Source organism: Symphalangus syndactylus, chromosome 9 (assembly GCF_028878055.3).
Source record: "Symphalangus syndactylus isolate Jambi chromosome 9, NHGRI_mSymSyn1-v2.1_pri, whole genome shotgun sequence".
Taxonomy (NCBI): Eukaryota; Metazoa; Chordata; class Mammalia; order Primates; family Hylobatidae; genus Symphalangus; species Symphalangus syndactylus.
Window position 1 is genome coordinate 52,475,848 of NC_072431.2, and position 15,423 is coordinate 52,491,270.

At 50.4% G+C, this 15,423-nt stretch overlaps 1 protein-coding gene across 3 annotated transcripts in view; it reads right to left on the reverse strand.

Moving 5' to 3' along the window:
• The window catches only part of CARD11 (caspase recruitment domain family member 11), a 137,910-nt gene extending 123,131 nt beyond the window's left edge, over positions 1 to 14,779 (reverse strand). For 2 of the 3 annotated variants that reach the window (XM_055292196.2, XM_055292194.2), the window contains exon 1: positions 14,501 to 14,779. The gene's annotated coding sequence lies outside the window, so the exon portion shown is untranslated. The remainder of the gene's footprint in view (positions 1 to 14,500) is intronic. The other variant, XM_063646051.1, reaches the window with a different exon arrangement.
• Between the last annotated feature and the right edge of the window lie 644 nt (positions 14,780 to 15,423).

Below are 15,423 nucleotides of genomic sequence, written 5' to 3' on the forward strand. Positions count from 1 at the left end.
CCACCATGGCACATGTACACCTATGTAACGAACCTGCACGTCCTGCAAATGTATCCCAGAACTTAGAGTAAAAAAAAAAGAAAGAAAGAATGAAAGAAAGAAAGAAAGAAAGGAAGGAAGGAAGGAAGGAAGGAAGGAAGGAAGGAAGGAAGGAAGGAAGGAAGGAGGAAAATGCTGAGATCCGGCCGGGCGCGGTGACTCAGGCCTGTAATCCCAGCACTTTGGGAGGCCGAGGTGGGTGGATCATGAGGTCGGAAGATCTAGACCATCCTGGCCAACATGGTGAAACCCCGTCTCTACTAAAAAAAATACAAAAAATTAGCCTGGCGTGGTGGCGGGTGCCTGTAGTCCCAGCTACTCGGGAGGCTGAGGCAGGAGAATGGCGTGAACGTGAACCCGGGAGGCGGAGCTTGTAGTGAGTGAGATGGCGCCACTGCACTCCAGCCTGGGCGACACAGCGAGACTCTGTCTCAAAAAAACAAAAACAAAAAACAATGCTGAGATCTGTGGACACAGGGAGGGGAACATCACACACTGGGCCCTGTTGGGGGTTGGAGGGCAAGGGGAGGGAGAGCATTAGGACAAATACCTAATGCATGCGGGACTTAAAACCTAGATGACGGGTTGATGGGTGCACAAACCACCATGGCACATGTATACCTATGTAATAAACCTGCACGTTCTGCACATGGATCCCAGAACGTAGATTTAAAAAAAAAAAAAAAAGAAAAAAAAGAATGCTGAGATCTTCCAAGCACGGAAGGATCACATCCAGCATCCAACGCCCATATTAATCCCCTTTCTCCTCCGCACCAGGGAAATCCAAATGACCTTGTCTTGCCAGAGTGGGGGGCAGCAAACGGAATCCATTAACAGGGAAAGCTAGGGCTTTCAACCCACCCGGTCAGATGGTTCAGAGGAGTGCGTGACCAACAGGAATCCACAACTGGAGAGGTCAATTAATAAAAAATGAAACTTCCCCTTTATACAACGGTGCATATAAACCTCCAGCGCCATTTTTCATCTACTTCCATTGTCCTGAGAGCAATTTTGTGTAGTGGCAAGGCAGGAATTATTTATCTCCATCTTATTCATGAAGAAATAAAATCTTGGGACAGTGAAACGATTTGTTCAAGGTCACGAGGTCATCATGGATTTTTTTTTTTTTTAACTTTTATTTTAGGCTCTGGGGTATACCTGCAGGTTTGCTATACAGGTAAACTAGTGTCATGGGGGTTTGTTGTATCGATTATTTCATCACCCAGATACTAAGCCTAGTACCCAGTAGTTCCTTTTTTTCCCCCCCCCAAGATGGAGTCTTGCTCTGTCACCCAGGCTAGAGCGCAGGGGCACAATCTCAGCTCATTGCAACCTCCACCTCCCGGGTTCAAGTGATTCTCCTGCCTCAGCCTCCTGAGTAGCTGGGAATGCAGGCGCCTGCCACCATATCTGGCTAATTTTTGTATTTTTAGTAGAGACGGGTTTTTGCCATGTTGGCCAGGTTGGTCTTGAACTCCTGACCTCAAGTGATCTACCTGCCTTGGCCACCCAAAGTGCTGAGATTACAGGTGTGAGTCACTGTGCCCAGCCCCCAATAGTTACTTTTTTTCAGGTCCTCTTCCTCTTCCCACCCTCCACCCTCAAGGAGGCCCCACTATGTGTCGTTCCTGTCTTTGTGTCCATGTGCTCTCATCATTTAGCTCCCGCTTATAAGTGAGAACAGGAGGTATTTGGTTTTGTATACCTGCATTAATTCACTTAGGATAATGGCCTCCAGCTGTAGCCATGTTCCTGCAGAAGATATGATCTCATTCTTTTTTATGGCTGCATAGTATTCCATGGTGTATATGTACCACACTTTCTGTATCCAATCTATCATTGATAGGCATTTAGGTTGATTTCATGTCTTTGCTACCATGAATAGTGCTGCCATGAACATTCACATGCATGTGTCTTTATATCGTGGATTTTCAAGGCTAGAAGGGCTCTGGGTCATGCAGAGCAAGTGCAGATGACTGATGGGGCAGCCCAGCTTCCACGTTCAGATTCACACCCATGGGCAAATGTCAGTGATCGATCACTGAGCTTGGGTCCTCAATGCGGTGCTCCAGCAAGACATTACTAGTTGATTGGAATTGGCTTGCCAGATGCAACCCATTTACTGCCCCAAGCCCTGTACAGTCTTCTAATTTGACTTAGGAGAAAACTGAGCCCCAGAGGTGAAAGGGAACTTGGCCCAGACTGCCCAATGGGTAAGTGTCCAAAACTCAAATCCCTCATTCTGAGCCCAGTGGCTTCTCCAGTGCACTGTGTAGTGCCCTCTCTACTGCAGAAAGAATTCCCCCATCACGGTGGGGCAAGATGGCTCACGCCTATAATCCCAGCACTTTGGGAGGCCAAGGGGAGCAGATCACTTGAATCCAGGAGTTGGAGACCAGCCTGGGTGACATGGCAAAACCTTGTCTCTACAAAAAATACCAAAATTAGCTGGGCATGGTGGTGCATGCCTATAGTCTCAGCTACTTGGGAGGCTGAGGCAGGAGGATTGCTTGAGCCCAGGAGGTGGAAGTTGCAGTGAGCCGAGATCATGCTACTGCATTCCAGCCTGGGCGAGAGTGAGATGTGTCTCAAAAAAAAAAAAAAGATTTCCCTATCAAAAGATGCATGAGAATGACATTCTTCATGACCTAGCCTGAGCAAATTTTCTTTTCGGTGCCCAGCAAGCGGACAAACTACCAACAGAGAAGTGAAGGACAGTTCCAAGGATCTTAAGCCTGAGCCCCAGGCAGGATGGAAGAGAGAGTTTGGAAAATCACAAGTTTGATTTTGGATTCGCTCCATGTCCAGGCAGACATGTGAAGACTGTTGGATATTAAAGTCTAAAGTTCAAGAGCAGAGCCTGGGAGGAAGATATAAACTTGGGAGTCGTTGGCATATAGATGACTTTTAAAGCAAGAGGTGGGAGGAGACCACCCAGGGGGAAGAGGCCAACGGACTGAGCTCCGGGCAGTTTGACCTCAGAGGTGAGGGAGACAGAGGAGTCAGAAAAGAGAGGCCAGGAAGGAGTAGCCAGTAAAGAGGGAAAGAAACAAGATGGAGAGGCCCCAAAGCCAAAGGAACGTGTGTTTCAAAGAGGAGAGAAGAATGGGCCTCAGATGCTGCTGAGGTCAAGATCTATAAGGACAGAGAATGAGCCATCAGATAAGGGCATTGGTGACTTTGTGTTTTTGTTTTTTGAGACAGGGTCTTACTCTGTCATCCAGGCTGGAATGCAGTGGTGTGATCATAGCTTGCTACAGCCTCGACCTCCTGGGCTCAAGTGATCCTCCCACTTCAGCCTCCCGAGTAGCTGGGACCACAGGTGCACACCACAATACATGGCTTTTTTTTTTTTTTTTCCTGTAGAGACGGGGTCTCCTGTGTTGCCCAGACTGGTCTCAAATTCATAGCCTCAAGTGATCCTCCTGCCTTGGTCTCCCAAAGTGCTGAGATTACAGGTGTGAGCCCACACCTGGCCATGTGGGCGGCTTTGTCTAGAGCTGTTTTAAATTGAGTACTGGGGCAAAAGCCTGACTAAAGTGGGCTCAAGATGGAAGGGGAGGAGAAGAATTAAGACAAGGAGTACAGACAACACTTTGCTGTAAAGGTGTTATGGGCTGAATCCTGACCCTCCAAATTCCTATTATGGACGTCCTAAGCCCCAGGACCTCAGAATGGGACTGTATTTGAAGACAGGGTCTTTAAAGAGGTGATGAAATTGAAGTGGAGCTATTGGAGTGGGCCCTAATCCAGTCTGACCTGTGTCTTTATACCAAGAGGAAATTGGAGGCACAGAGACCCAGGGGACACACACTCAAGAGAAAAGGCCAGGCGAGGACACGGGGAGAAAACAGCACCTGGGAGCTGCAGACAGAGGCCTCAGAAGGAACCAGCCTGCTCAGCACCTTGATCTAGGACTTCCAGCCTCCAGAAATGCAAGGCAATAAATGTCTATTGCTGCAGCTGCCCAGTCTGTGGGATTTTGTTATGACAGCCCCAGCAAATTAATACAAAGGGGGTGCAGAGAAATGCGGCAAAGGCTGGAGGGGAATGTAAAATCAAGACAGGTTTGTCATTTGTTTGTTTTAAAGTGGGTGAAATTGCAGTAGATCAGTTGCACTTGGATAGGAATGGTCCCCGTAGAGAGGGAATACAGAATGGAAGATGCAGCAGAGAGAGAGGACAGTTGCTCGAGAAGCGTCTTTGATTGGAGAGACGTGGGCTCTGGTGCCTGTGCAGAGTGGGCCTTGGCAGGTGGCCGGATCATCATCTCAGGCCCAGGGCAGGGTCAGGTGCCAGGCGCAGAGGCAGGAGGCACCAGGCAGGTGGGAGGGGGAAGTAAGGCCACCAGTGCAGTGGGAGGAGGGCCTCTGAGGCCCATTAGTCTGACTCTGCCATAAGACATAAGGTTGATCCTTAAAATATATTTTAAAATTACAGCTGGGCACGGTGGCTCATGCCTGTCATCCTAGCACTTTAGGAGGCTGAGGCAGGCGGATCGCCTGAGGTCAGGGGTTCGAGACCAGCCTGGCCAACATGGTGAAACCCTATCTCTACTAAAAATACAAAATTAGCTGGGCGTGGTGGTGTACACCTGTAATTCCAGCTACTCAGGAGGCTGAGGCAGGAGAATTGCCTGAACCCAGGAGGTGGAGGTCGCAGTGAGCCGAGATTGCGCTACTGCACTCCAGCCTGGGCAACAAGAGTGAGACTCTGTCTCAAAGAAAATAAAAGTGTATATATAAAATTATTAAATTATATATATATAAATTATATAATTATATATTATACAAATATATACATAATTATATACAATTATATATAATTATACATATAATTACATATATAATTTTTAAAAAGTAATATGTATATATGTATAAATTTGTTAAGAAAGATACAGGGCTGGGCACGGTGGCTCACATCTGTAATCCCAGAACTTTGGGAGGCTGAGGCTGGAGGATAGTTTGAGCCTAGGAGTTCGAGACCAGCCTGGGCAACATAGCAAGACCCTCATCTCTACAAAAAATAAAAAAATTAGCCGGTCATGGTGTCCCATGCCTGTAGTCGCAGCTAGTTGGGAGGCTGAGGTGAGAGGACTGCTTGAACCCAGGAGGCTGAGGCTGCAGTGAGCTCTGATGGCACCATTGCACTCCAGCCTGGGCAATATTGCAAGACAAAATTACATCGAACTTCCACATAAAATGAGTGAGGAGACAGGGTGACCCGTCCCCGGCGCACAGACGGCCTTCTGCTCGTACTGGAGCTGGGTCCTTTCCCCACTAGGTCATGCTCTTCGCCAGTCTAAGACCTCCCCGAGCTCAGAACACTCGGAACAGGGCCTGGTAAAAGGCCGTCCTTTAAGAAGGAGGAGACACATTTTTCAAAGATCAAGAACTCTCCTACGAAGAGCCAAGAACCTCTGCGTGCCTCAGGGACTCAAACAGGGATCACGGTGCCTGTTCATTGGCAAACAGGGATCCCCGTGTCAGCTCCCAGAGGCTCTCCGCAGGTTAACAAGCTGGTTTTTGAAACACGTCTGAGAATTGAAGTCAGGAGTTTTGGAAGGCGGTGTGAGGTATCGTTATTATTCTGCTGAACGTTTCCTCCGGAACCAACGATACCTGAATCCCTTTAAAAATAGTCCATTTCTTCTTAGAAGATTTCCACGAATCACATAATCCTTACGCAGAGGCAGGCAACGAAGCACTAATGTCAATAACGTTACAGTTTTACTTCACACCAACATTTATCCACTGACATAGCAATTTACTAAACCGCAGAAAACGCGGGCACAGGGCCTCTGCTTGCCTTGGATTTTTTTTTTTTTTTGAGACAGAGTCTCACTCTGTAGCCCAGGCTGGAGTGCAGTGGCGCGATCTCAGCTCACTACAAGCTCCGCCTCCCGGTTTCACACCATTCTCCTGCCTCAGCCTCCCGAGTAGCTGGGACTACAGGCACCCGCCACACGCCTGGCCAATTTTTTTATATTTTTAGTAGAGATGGGGTTTCACCGTGTTAGCCAGGATGGTCTTGATCTCCTGACCTCGTGATCCACCCACCTCGGCCTCCCAAAGTGCTGGGATTACAGGTGTGAGCCACCACACCCGGTCCCCCTTGGATTTTTTAAATTTCAGAGACAAGGTCTCCCTCTGTCACCCAGGCTGGAGTGCAGTGGTGCAATCACAGCTTACTGTAGCCTCTACCTCCTGAGCTCAAGTGATCCTCCCACCTCAGCCTCCCAAGGAGCTAGGACCACAGGCATGGCCACTACACCCAGCTAACTTTTACATTTTTTGTAGAGATGGAGTCTCCCTATGTTGCCCAGGCTGGTCTCAAACAACTAGGCTCAAGCCATCCTCCTGCCTCAGCCTCCCCAAGTGCTGGGATGATAGACATGAGCCACTGTGCCCAGGCTGCTTCCAGATTTTTTTTTTTTAAGGGCCATCACCACCAAGACACACATAAGAATGTTCACAGTGGTTTCATCATACTAGCCCCGAACTGTAAGCAACAGAAACGTTTATCAATGGTCAGGTGGATGAGTAAATTGTGGTAATTTTTTTTTTTTTCGATTCAGGTCTCATTCTGTCACCCAGGCTGGAGTGCAGTGGTGCGATCTTGGCTCACTGCAACCTCCGCTTTCTTGGGCTCAAGCAATTCTCCAGCCTCAGCCTCCTGAGTAGCTGGGATTATAGGCGCAAGCCACCAATGCTTGGCTAATTTTTGAATTTTTGTAGAGATGGTTTCACCATGTTGCCCAGGCTGGTCTTCAACTCCTGAGCTCAAAGCAATCTGCCTGCCTTGGCCTCCCAAAGTGCTGGGATTACAGGTATAAGCCACAGTGCCTGCCCCTACTGAGGTAAATTTATACCACGAAATACTGTGTAGCAACGAAAAAGAAACATTGAATGTGACTCTGTCCATGTGAAGTTCAAGGATGGATAGAGGTTGGAAGGGTCTTCGCTTAGGGGACAGGGGAGGGGTAATGACTGGGAGGGGATATGGCACTTCCCCAGAACCTAGAAAGGATCCAGATCTTGATCTGGGTGATGGGCTCCAGAAGTGTATGTAAAAGCCCGTCAAGCTGTTTGTATGCTTGAAACTGTACTGTGCGTGTGTTATACCTTAATTTTTTAAAAATATTATTATTATTTTTACTGATGGGCAATCAGTTTTGCCTTTCTTTTTCTTTTAGTTTTAGAGATGGGGTCTTGCTTACTGCCCAGGCTGGAGTGCAGTGGTGCAATCCTAGCTCACTGCAGCCTCGAACTCCTGGGCTCAAGTGATCCTCCCATCTTAGCCTCTGGAGGAGCTAAGACTACTACAGGTGTGTCCCACCATGCCTGGCTAATTTTTTAAAATTTTTTGTAGAGGTGGGATCTCACTATGTCGCCCAGGCTGGTCTCAAACTCCTAGGCTGAAGTGATCCCTCCACCTGGGCTTCCCAAAGTGTTGGGATCACAGGTGTGAGCTGCCATGCCCAGCCTATCAAACTTTTTGATGTTTGCCAGTCTGACAGGTGGAAAACGCTTTGTCCCTGTTGTATTTCTTCACATGGATTTAATTACAAACGAAGCATGCTGACTGACCTGCTCATATTCCACGTGTTTGTACCTTTCACCATTTTTTCCATTGGTTCAATTCACTAATTTTGGGGTCTGGACACTCCCACTGAGGGTCCAGTCTTGTACCGTCCACTGCGCCAAAAGTGGCCACACTCACTCCCATCTGCAGCCACCTCTACCCCACAAGGACAGAGTTGGTACCTTCGACAGAGACTCTCTGGCTCACAAGGCCTAAAATATTTACTATTTGGAGCTTTCAAGAAAAAGCGTGCCAGTTCCCGTGTCTAATTGGTTTTCAAGAGTTCTTAGTAAATTAAGGAAATAGCTCTTTGCCACATATATTCTGTTTTGCATTTAACTCATCTCTCTCTGCTCTCCCTCCTGGCCTCTGAATAAGCAAGTCAGAAGTAAAACTTAAAAGCAGAAGCCCACAGAAGCCCTTGACACATTCGGTGCGTTTGGAAACACTTTGGTCTATGCTAATCTAGGGCTGGTATCATTATTATTATTATTTTGTGATAGAGTCTCGCTCTGTTGGCCAGGCTGGAGTGCAGTGGCACAATCTTGGCTCACTCCAACCTCTACCTCCCGGGTTCAAGTGATTCTCCTGCCTCAGCTTCCCAAGTAGCTGGGATTACAGGTGCCCGCCACCACACCCAGCTAATTTTCGTACTTTTCTTTTTCTTTTTTTTTTTTTTTTTGAGATGGAGTCTTGCTCTGTCACCCAGGCTGGAGTGCAGTGGTGCGATCTTGGCTCACTGCAAGCTCTGCTTCCTGGGTTCACGCCATTCTCCTGCCTCAGCCTCCAGAGTAGCTGGGACTACAGGCTCCCACCACCACACCCAGCTAATTTTTTTTTGTATTTTTAGTAGAGACAGGGTTTCACCATATTAGCCAGGATGGTCTCAATCTCCTGACGTTGTGATCCGCCTGCCTCAGCCTCCCAAAGTGCTGGGATCACAGATGTGAGCCACCGTGCCCGGCCTAATTTTTGTACTTTTAGTAGAGACGGGGTTTTGCCATGTCTCAAACTCCTGACCTCAGGTGATCCGCCCGCCTTGGCCTCCCAAAGTGCTGGGATTACAGGTGTGACCCACCGTGCCCAGCCAGGGGTGGTAATTTTACACCCATTTTACACGTGCAGCAATTGAGGCTCAAAATCATCATGTGACTTTGTTGGGGTCACAGAGATTGCAGGCAGTGGAGCCGGAATGGACACCTCGTCTGCCAGGCTCTAAGTCTGTAGATCTCTCCAGAAAGCAGCTTTGCCTTTTTTTTTTTTTTTGAGACAGGGTCTTACTCTGTTGCCCATGCTGGAGTGTAGTGGTGCAATCACGGCTCCCTGCAGCCTCAAATTCCTGGGCTCTAGCAATCGTCCCACCTCAGCCTCCTGAGTAGCTGGAACCACAGGTGCATACCACCATACCTGGCTCATTTTTAAATTTTTTATAGAGATGGGGAGACCCAGGCTGGTCTCGAACTCCTGAGTTCAAGCAATCCTCCCGCTTTTGCCTCCCAAAGTGCTGGACTGCTGGGATTACAGGCGTGAGCCCTCGTGCCTGGCTTTTTTTTTTTTTTTTAAATCTTGCCTCTTAATGAATGAGGCCAGTCCCAGGGGACGGCAGCGATCATAACCAGCATTGTCCTGGCAGGTGTTGCCTTTGACACCACTAGGACCGAGGACATGGCATGGGGCAGCCCCCACTATGCTGCTGTGGTACTTGGGTATAAAGACAGCAAATTCCTGAGTTGCAGAGGGGCAGGAAGGAAGATGACATGCGAGACACAGAAACCACACAGAGGAGGATGGAGCCCTGTTTGCAGCATGGATACTGCACATGCCCCTCTCTTGCTCTCACACTTGCAAGATTAATGCCCACTGAGGAATGGCCCCGGCTGGGCCAGGAGGAACCCAGCACTTCGGAGGAACGAGTGTGCTTGGAGGAGCAGGAGAGGAGAAGAAGAAGTGACAGCCACACAGATGGGACTGGAAGGACTTTTATCACCCTCTGGCTCTCGGCCACCAACACCTATTACACAAATGTGACAGTGACCATTATAATTTCTGAGCCCTTGAACAAATCACAACCCAAAAGGTTACCCTTCCGAAAATAATCACCCCATTAAAACCACTGACCCAGAGAGCGGCAGTCCCTCAAGGAGAGAATGCAGACAAGGCGTGGGGAATCTTCTTTGTATGGAGCGTGCAGTGCCCTGGCCATGCTTTTCTTATGTGGCCTGCCACAGGAAGAGGCTGGCATCTGGAATCTGTGCCTTCTAATTTTTCTTCTTTTCGTTTTTCTTTTTTTTTTTTTTTGAGTCGGAGTCTCGCTCTGTTGCCCAGGCTGGAGTGCAGTGGCACGATCTCGGCTTGCTGCAACCTCCGCCTCCCTGGTTCAAGCAATAACCCTGCCTCAGCCTCCCGAATAGCTGGGATTACAGGTGCCTGCCCCCACGCTTGCGTAATTTTTTTGTATTTTTAGTAGAGATGGGGTTTCACCATGTTGGCCAGACTGCAGACTGGACTTGAACTCCTGACCACAGGCAATCTGCCCACCTCAGCCTCCCAAAGTGCTAGGATTTCAGGTGTGAGCCACCACGCCCGGCTACCTTCTAATTTTTCTTTAGCAGAAGAGCATGTTGAAGGGGCTCCCTTGAAGGTTGCCTTTTCTTTCTCTTTTTGTTTTTGTTTCTGTATTTCAATCAATCGATCAAAATATTTTCTGTTTTTGTTTGTTTGTTTGTTTGTTTGAGACAGGGTCTTGCTCTGTCACCCAAGCTGGAGCGCAGTGGTGTGATCTTGGCTCACTGCAACTTCTGCATCCCAGACCCAGATGATCCTCCTGCCTCAGCCTCCCAAGTAAGGAGGGACCACTATGCCTGGCTAATTTTTTAGTATTTGTTTTGTAGAGACATGGTCTCATCATGTTGCCCAGGCTGGCTGGTCTGGAACTCCTGGACTCAAGCCATCCTCCTCCTTGGCCTCCCGAAGTGCTGGGATTACAGCCATGAGCCACCGTGCCCAGCCAATCAAGATATTTTCTAGACTGATTGGGTACTGCAACCACCAAGAGAGAGGGTTTTTCTACAGGGTAGATTGACGGAGCATCAGCTCCGTCTATGATTTCCTTGGGCCTCATAATTCCCCCGTAAGATTGAGATTGCAGATAAGGAATCTGAGGTTGCACCAGAAAAAAGTAACGAGGTCCATCCAGCTGGTGTTTGCGGGAAGGCTGGCACTGCAGCCCTGGGTCTGGACTCCAGAGTCCAACCTCTGATCTGCTCCAGACCTTAGTCATCACGGCAAAGGTAATCCTATGTCATATGCCGCATTTTCTCATTTTATGCTTGGTGTAACTGACAATACTGAAAATAACCAGTATTGATATCCTGATTTCATTAGAGAAATGACTTTCAGAGAGCTGAGGTGACGGGAAGCCTGTCTAAGGTCACACGGCTAGCACAGATCAGTAGTCATGCCTCGAACCCATGCCTTCATGGGCTCCAACCCAAGAGATGGAATGCCGCTGGGGGCACTGCCTGCAAAGCAGAGAGTGCAGGGGCTGGGCAAGAGGGAATGGAAAGTGTTTTTTTTTTTTTCTTTTCTTTTCTGGAGACAGAGTCTTACTCTTTTGCCCAGGCTGGAGTGCAGTGGGGCAATCCTGGCTCACTGCAACCTCTGCCTCCTAGGTTTAAGCGATTCTCCTGCCTCAGCATCCCGAGTAGCTGGAATTACAGGCGCCCGCCTAATTTTTGTATTTTTAGTAGAGACGGGGTTTCACCATGTTGCCTAGGCTGGTCTCAAACTCCTGACCTCAAGCGATCTGCCCACCTCCGCCTCCCAAAGTGCTGGGATTACAGGTGTGAGCCACCATGCCTAAAGGCGGTTTTTAAAATGGATTCGAAGAGGCTCCATTTTTCAGCATTTGACACGCCTTTTCATCATCATCTGAAAATCGGGACCCCATTTGGCCTTTCACGCGTGACATGCTATGAGGAGCTATGATCACAAATGCGTCTTCATCTCCACGGCCCCTGCCAGCCACCACCAAGCCACAGTCACACAGCCCCTCAGTCCCAGGAAGCAAGTCTTTTATCGGAAGGGTCCAGAATCACTGCATAGGATAAGGAAGTCCAGACATTGCCCCTCACTTTTTTTTTTTTTTTCGATAAAGGGCCTTGCTCTGTAGCCCAAGCTGGAGTGCAGTGGCGCCATCTTAGCTCACTGCAACTTCTGCATCCCAGGCTCAAATGATCCTCCTGCCTCAGCCTCCCAAGTAGCTGGGACTGCAGATGCACACCACCCTGTCTGGCTAATTTTTTGGTATTTTTTGTAGAGACAAGGTCCCGCCATGTTGCCCAGGCTGGTCTTGAACTCTTGGACTCCTAGAACCTGGGCCCCCTCCTGTGACCCTGCCACCCCCTCCCTAGTAAAGTGTCCACAGGGGGCTGTCCTGTCGCGTCTCCCAGCTCCGCAGCCCCTTTTGGTAGGGATGCCCTTCCTCCCTGAGATTTTCAGCACCATCTCAGCCTGGAACCTTCCAGGAATCCCTGGACCTTCTGAGTCCTACCATCTCCCAAGCTCACTCCCTGCTGCCCTTCCCGCTCCTCCTAATTCTTTTCCAGCTCATGTGTGTCTCAGCCACACTCTGACCACGGTGTACACAGACTGTGTGATGAACCTATTCAGGGTGGAGCGCTGCTTCTCACATCCCTCCTGCATCCCCTGTGGCACCAAGTACAAAGCCACCCACACATGCCCACTGATGGATTTAAACAAGTGTGTCATCTTTAGAAGAGCTTGGTTTAGAAGTCTTTTTTTTTGAGACAGAGTCTTGCTCTGTTGCCCAGGCTGGAGTGCAGTGGTACGATCTCATCTCACCGCAACCTCCGCCTCCCCAGTTCAAAGCGATTCTCCTGCCTCAGCCTCCTAAGTAGCTGGGACTACAGGCGTGCGCCACCACGCCAGGCTAATTTTTTGTGTGTATTTTTAGTAGAGATAGTGTTTCTCCACTTTAGCCGGGCTGGTCTGGAACTCCTGTCCTCAGGTGATCTGCCCGCCTTGGCCTCCCAAAGTGCTGGGATTACAGGCATGGGCCACTGCGCCCATCCAGAAGTCATTTTTTAAAATCACATGAAGGATGAGCGGATACACAAAATATGGTCTATCTGCACGATAGAATATTATTCATCCTGAAAAAGGAAGGAGATTTGGTCACAGGCTACAACACAGATGAAACTTGAGGACATGAGGCTCAGAGAAATAAGCCAGGCACAGGAAGGACATAGGTTGTATGAGCCCCCTTATATGGGGTCCCGAAAGTCATCAGATTCCTAGAGACAGAATGGAGAAGGGTGGCTGCCAGGGGCTGAGGAGGGAGCCAGGGAGCTGTTGTTTAATGGGGGACATAGTTTCGGTTTGGGAAGAGCTGGATGGTGGTGACGGCCGCAAGACAACGTGAATGGGCTTAACGCCACTCAACTGTGCGCTTCAAAGTGGTTCAATGAGCTAATTTTATGTCACGTGTATTTCACCACGATTTTTTAAAAATCACATCAAGGACCATTCATGCATTAACTGAAGACTGCTGGGGCCAGTGGAGCCACGGCCTGCCTATCTGATGCCCAGGCAAGTAACATCCACACGGGTCCAAGCATTCCCTGGCCTTGACTACGCTGAGTCCTGGTCACTGTTGCGCTCCTCAGGGCAGCCCTGGCCCGAGGCAGGGGTGTCATCTCTTTACAGATGCCTTGCTGGGGAGAGAACTGGAGTTTCCGCGAAAGCACAGAAATGGACACTTACAGAGAAATTCCTGTCCTCATATTAATTCCTGGCTCCCGGGATTTCCAGCACGCATTATGCACAGGCTGAGCACTCAATAAACACGGAATGAATGATCGACTATTTTTCTCCCCTTTCTGGTAGGTTGGTAACCTTATACCTTCAAGACGAGTCATAAATGTTAGGAGAAAATTTTTTGAACTACAAATCAAAGGCTTTGAGAGCAGGCCAGGCAGAGAGAGGTCAGTTTGGTCCAAGACCAAGTTTGTGTGGGCAGCCCCGAAGCTCACAGCTGAGACCACTGTCCATGAACCTGGGTCCCCGTGACAGCCTCCAGCGGTGCTCAGAGCCCCCGAGTGACAGAAACACCCTCTCTGCCCCTATCTGCAGAGGGGGCTCAGCAGAAGTCCTGGTGGCCCCAATGGGCCTGGAAGGGCCTCCTGAGGGAGGTGGCTTTCAGGCCTGAGGCCGCTAGGACCTGCTCCGGGTTTCAGTCGGGAACCTGGGCCCCCTCCTGTGCCCCCACCACCCCCTTTCTAGTAGAGTCTCTGCGGGGGGCTGTCCTCTCCCATCTCCCAGCTCTGCACCCACTTTTGATGGGGCTGCCCTTCCTCCCTGAGCCAGGCCCCACCTTCCCAGGAGCCTCTGAGTCAGGCTGGGCTGTGGTCTGCAAACTTCCGGGCCTTTCAGGTGTCAGAAAAGTTTCTCTTCCTCCCTCTGGGGCAGGTGCACCAAGGGGCTGCAGCCTCCTGACCCCCGGTTTTTTCCTGTCCAGTAGGAGGAGGTAGGGGCTTTGCTGGGCGGTGATACTCAGAGACGCTCAGAGAGACACGGAGTAGAGGCACACAAGGTGGAAAGTGAGGGAGAAAAAGGGTTGGAAGGGAAAAAGGGGAGAGGAGAGTGAGAGAGAGAAGGGGGGCAGGGGGACAGAGATGGAGAGGGAAGGATACCCCCAGCATCGCGGGACCAGCAGGAGCCACTCCCATCCCCCCACGCCTCCCCACCGTGTCATCTCACTGATGCCCCCCATCTCCTCTCCGTGCCCTCCTCTTTACTCCCAACTCCCCGCCTCGTGCTCCCCCTCCGCCAGCTCTCCCAACCCCGCTGCGCCTACCTGGGGCGCTCATGCTCCGCCAGCCAGCTGCGCGGGGCGCCTCCTCCACGCAGGCCTCCGGCTTCCTCCAGGCGACCGGGCCCTCCGTCCCCGCGGGCCCGGACCCGTCCTCCGAGGGGCGCCGCCCACCCAGGGGCTGCAGGGCCAGGAGGAGGCTGCGGGCGGCGCGGGCAGGAGTCCGAAGGCCAGAGGAGGCAGGAGAGAATAAAGGAGAGAAAGTATGTCATAGGCTGGGAGGGGCGGGGGAGGGAAATGCAAAACCCGACAGGAAATGAGACTAAAAAATGCGAAAGGTTAGAAAAAGATAAGGAAGAGAGGGAGGGGGCGGAGTCGGTGCTTCGGGAGGAGGGCAGTAAGGAGGTGGGGGGGGAAGTGGGGACAGGGCCTGGGGTGGGGGTGCTTGGGGACAGATCAGGGAGCCAGGGATGGGGAGACCAAGGCCAGTCTCAGGGCCCAGGCCACCTGCATCAGTCGGGGTGAGGCTGGACCAGTCTGGGCATCAGTTCTCACCCAGCTGTGACCCCAGGCAGAGTCCAGGTGGGGCCTTGGGAGGGGCTGTCTCCTTTCTAGGTTCTCCAGGGCTCTGGCTCCCAAGATCTAGCCGAATTTCTGAAGAAATTCCAGAGCCTGTCACTGCAGTGGGAGGGGAACGGGCTGCCCCACATAACATCCTGCAGCCTCCTACACCCCAAGCCTCTTTCCTCCCTCAGCCCCTGTTCTGGAAGCTTCCTGGGCATGCTGGGTGGTCAGCAGCCCTGCAAAGGCCTTCCTCACCCCCACAGCTTTGGGGTCCAAGACACCCACCATCAGCTTGTGCCCTCAATGTTCCGGTGAAGTATACTTGTAAGAGAAATTGTGATTTGGATGTCATCATTTTACTTTATTTTTATTTTTTGAGATGGAGTCTCACTCTGTCGCCCAGG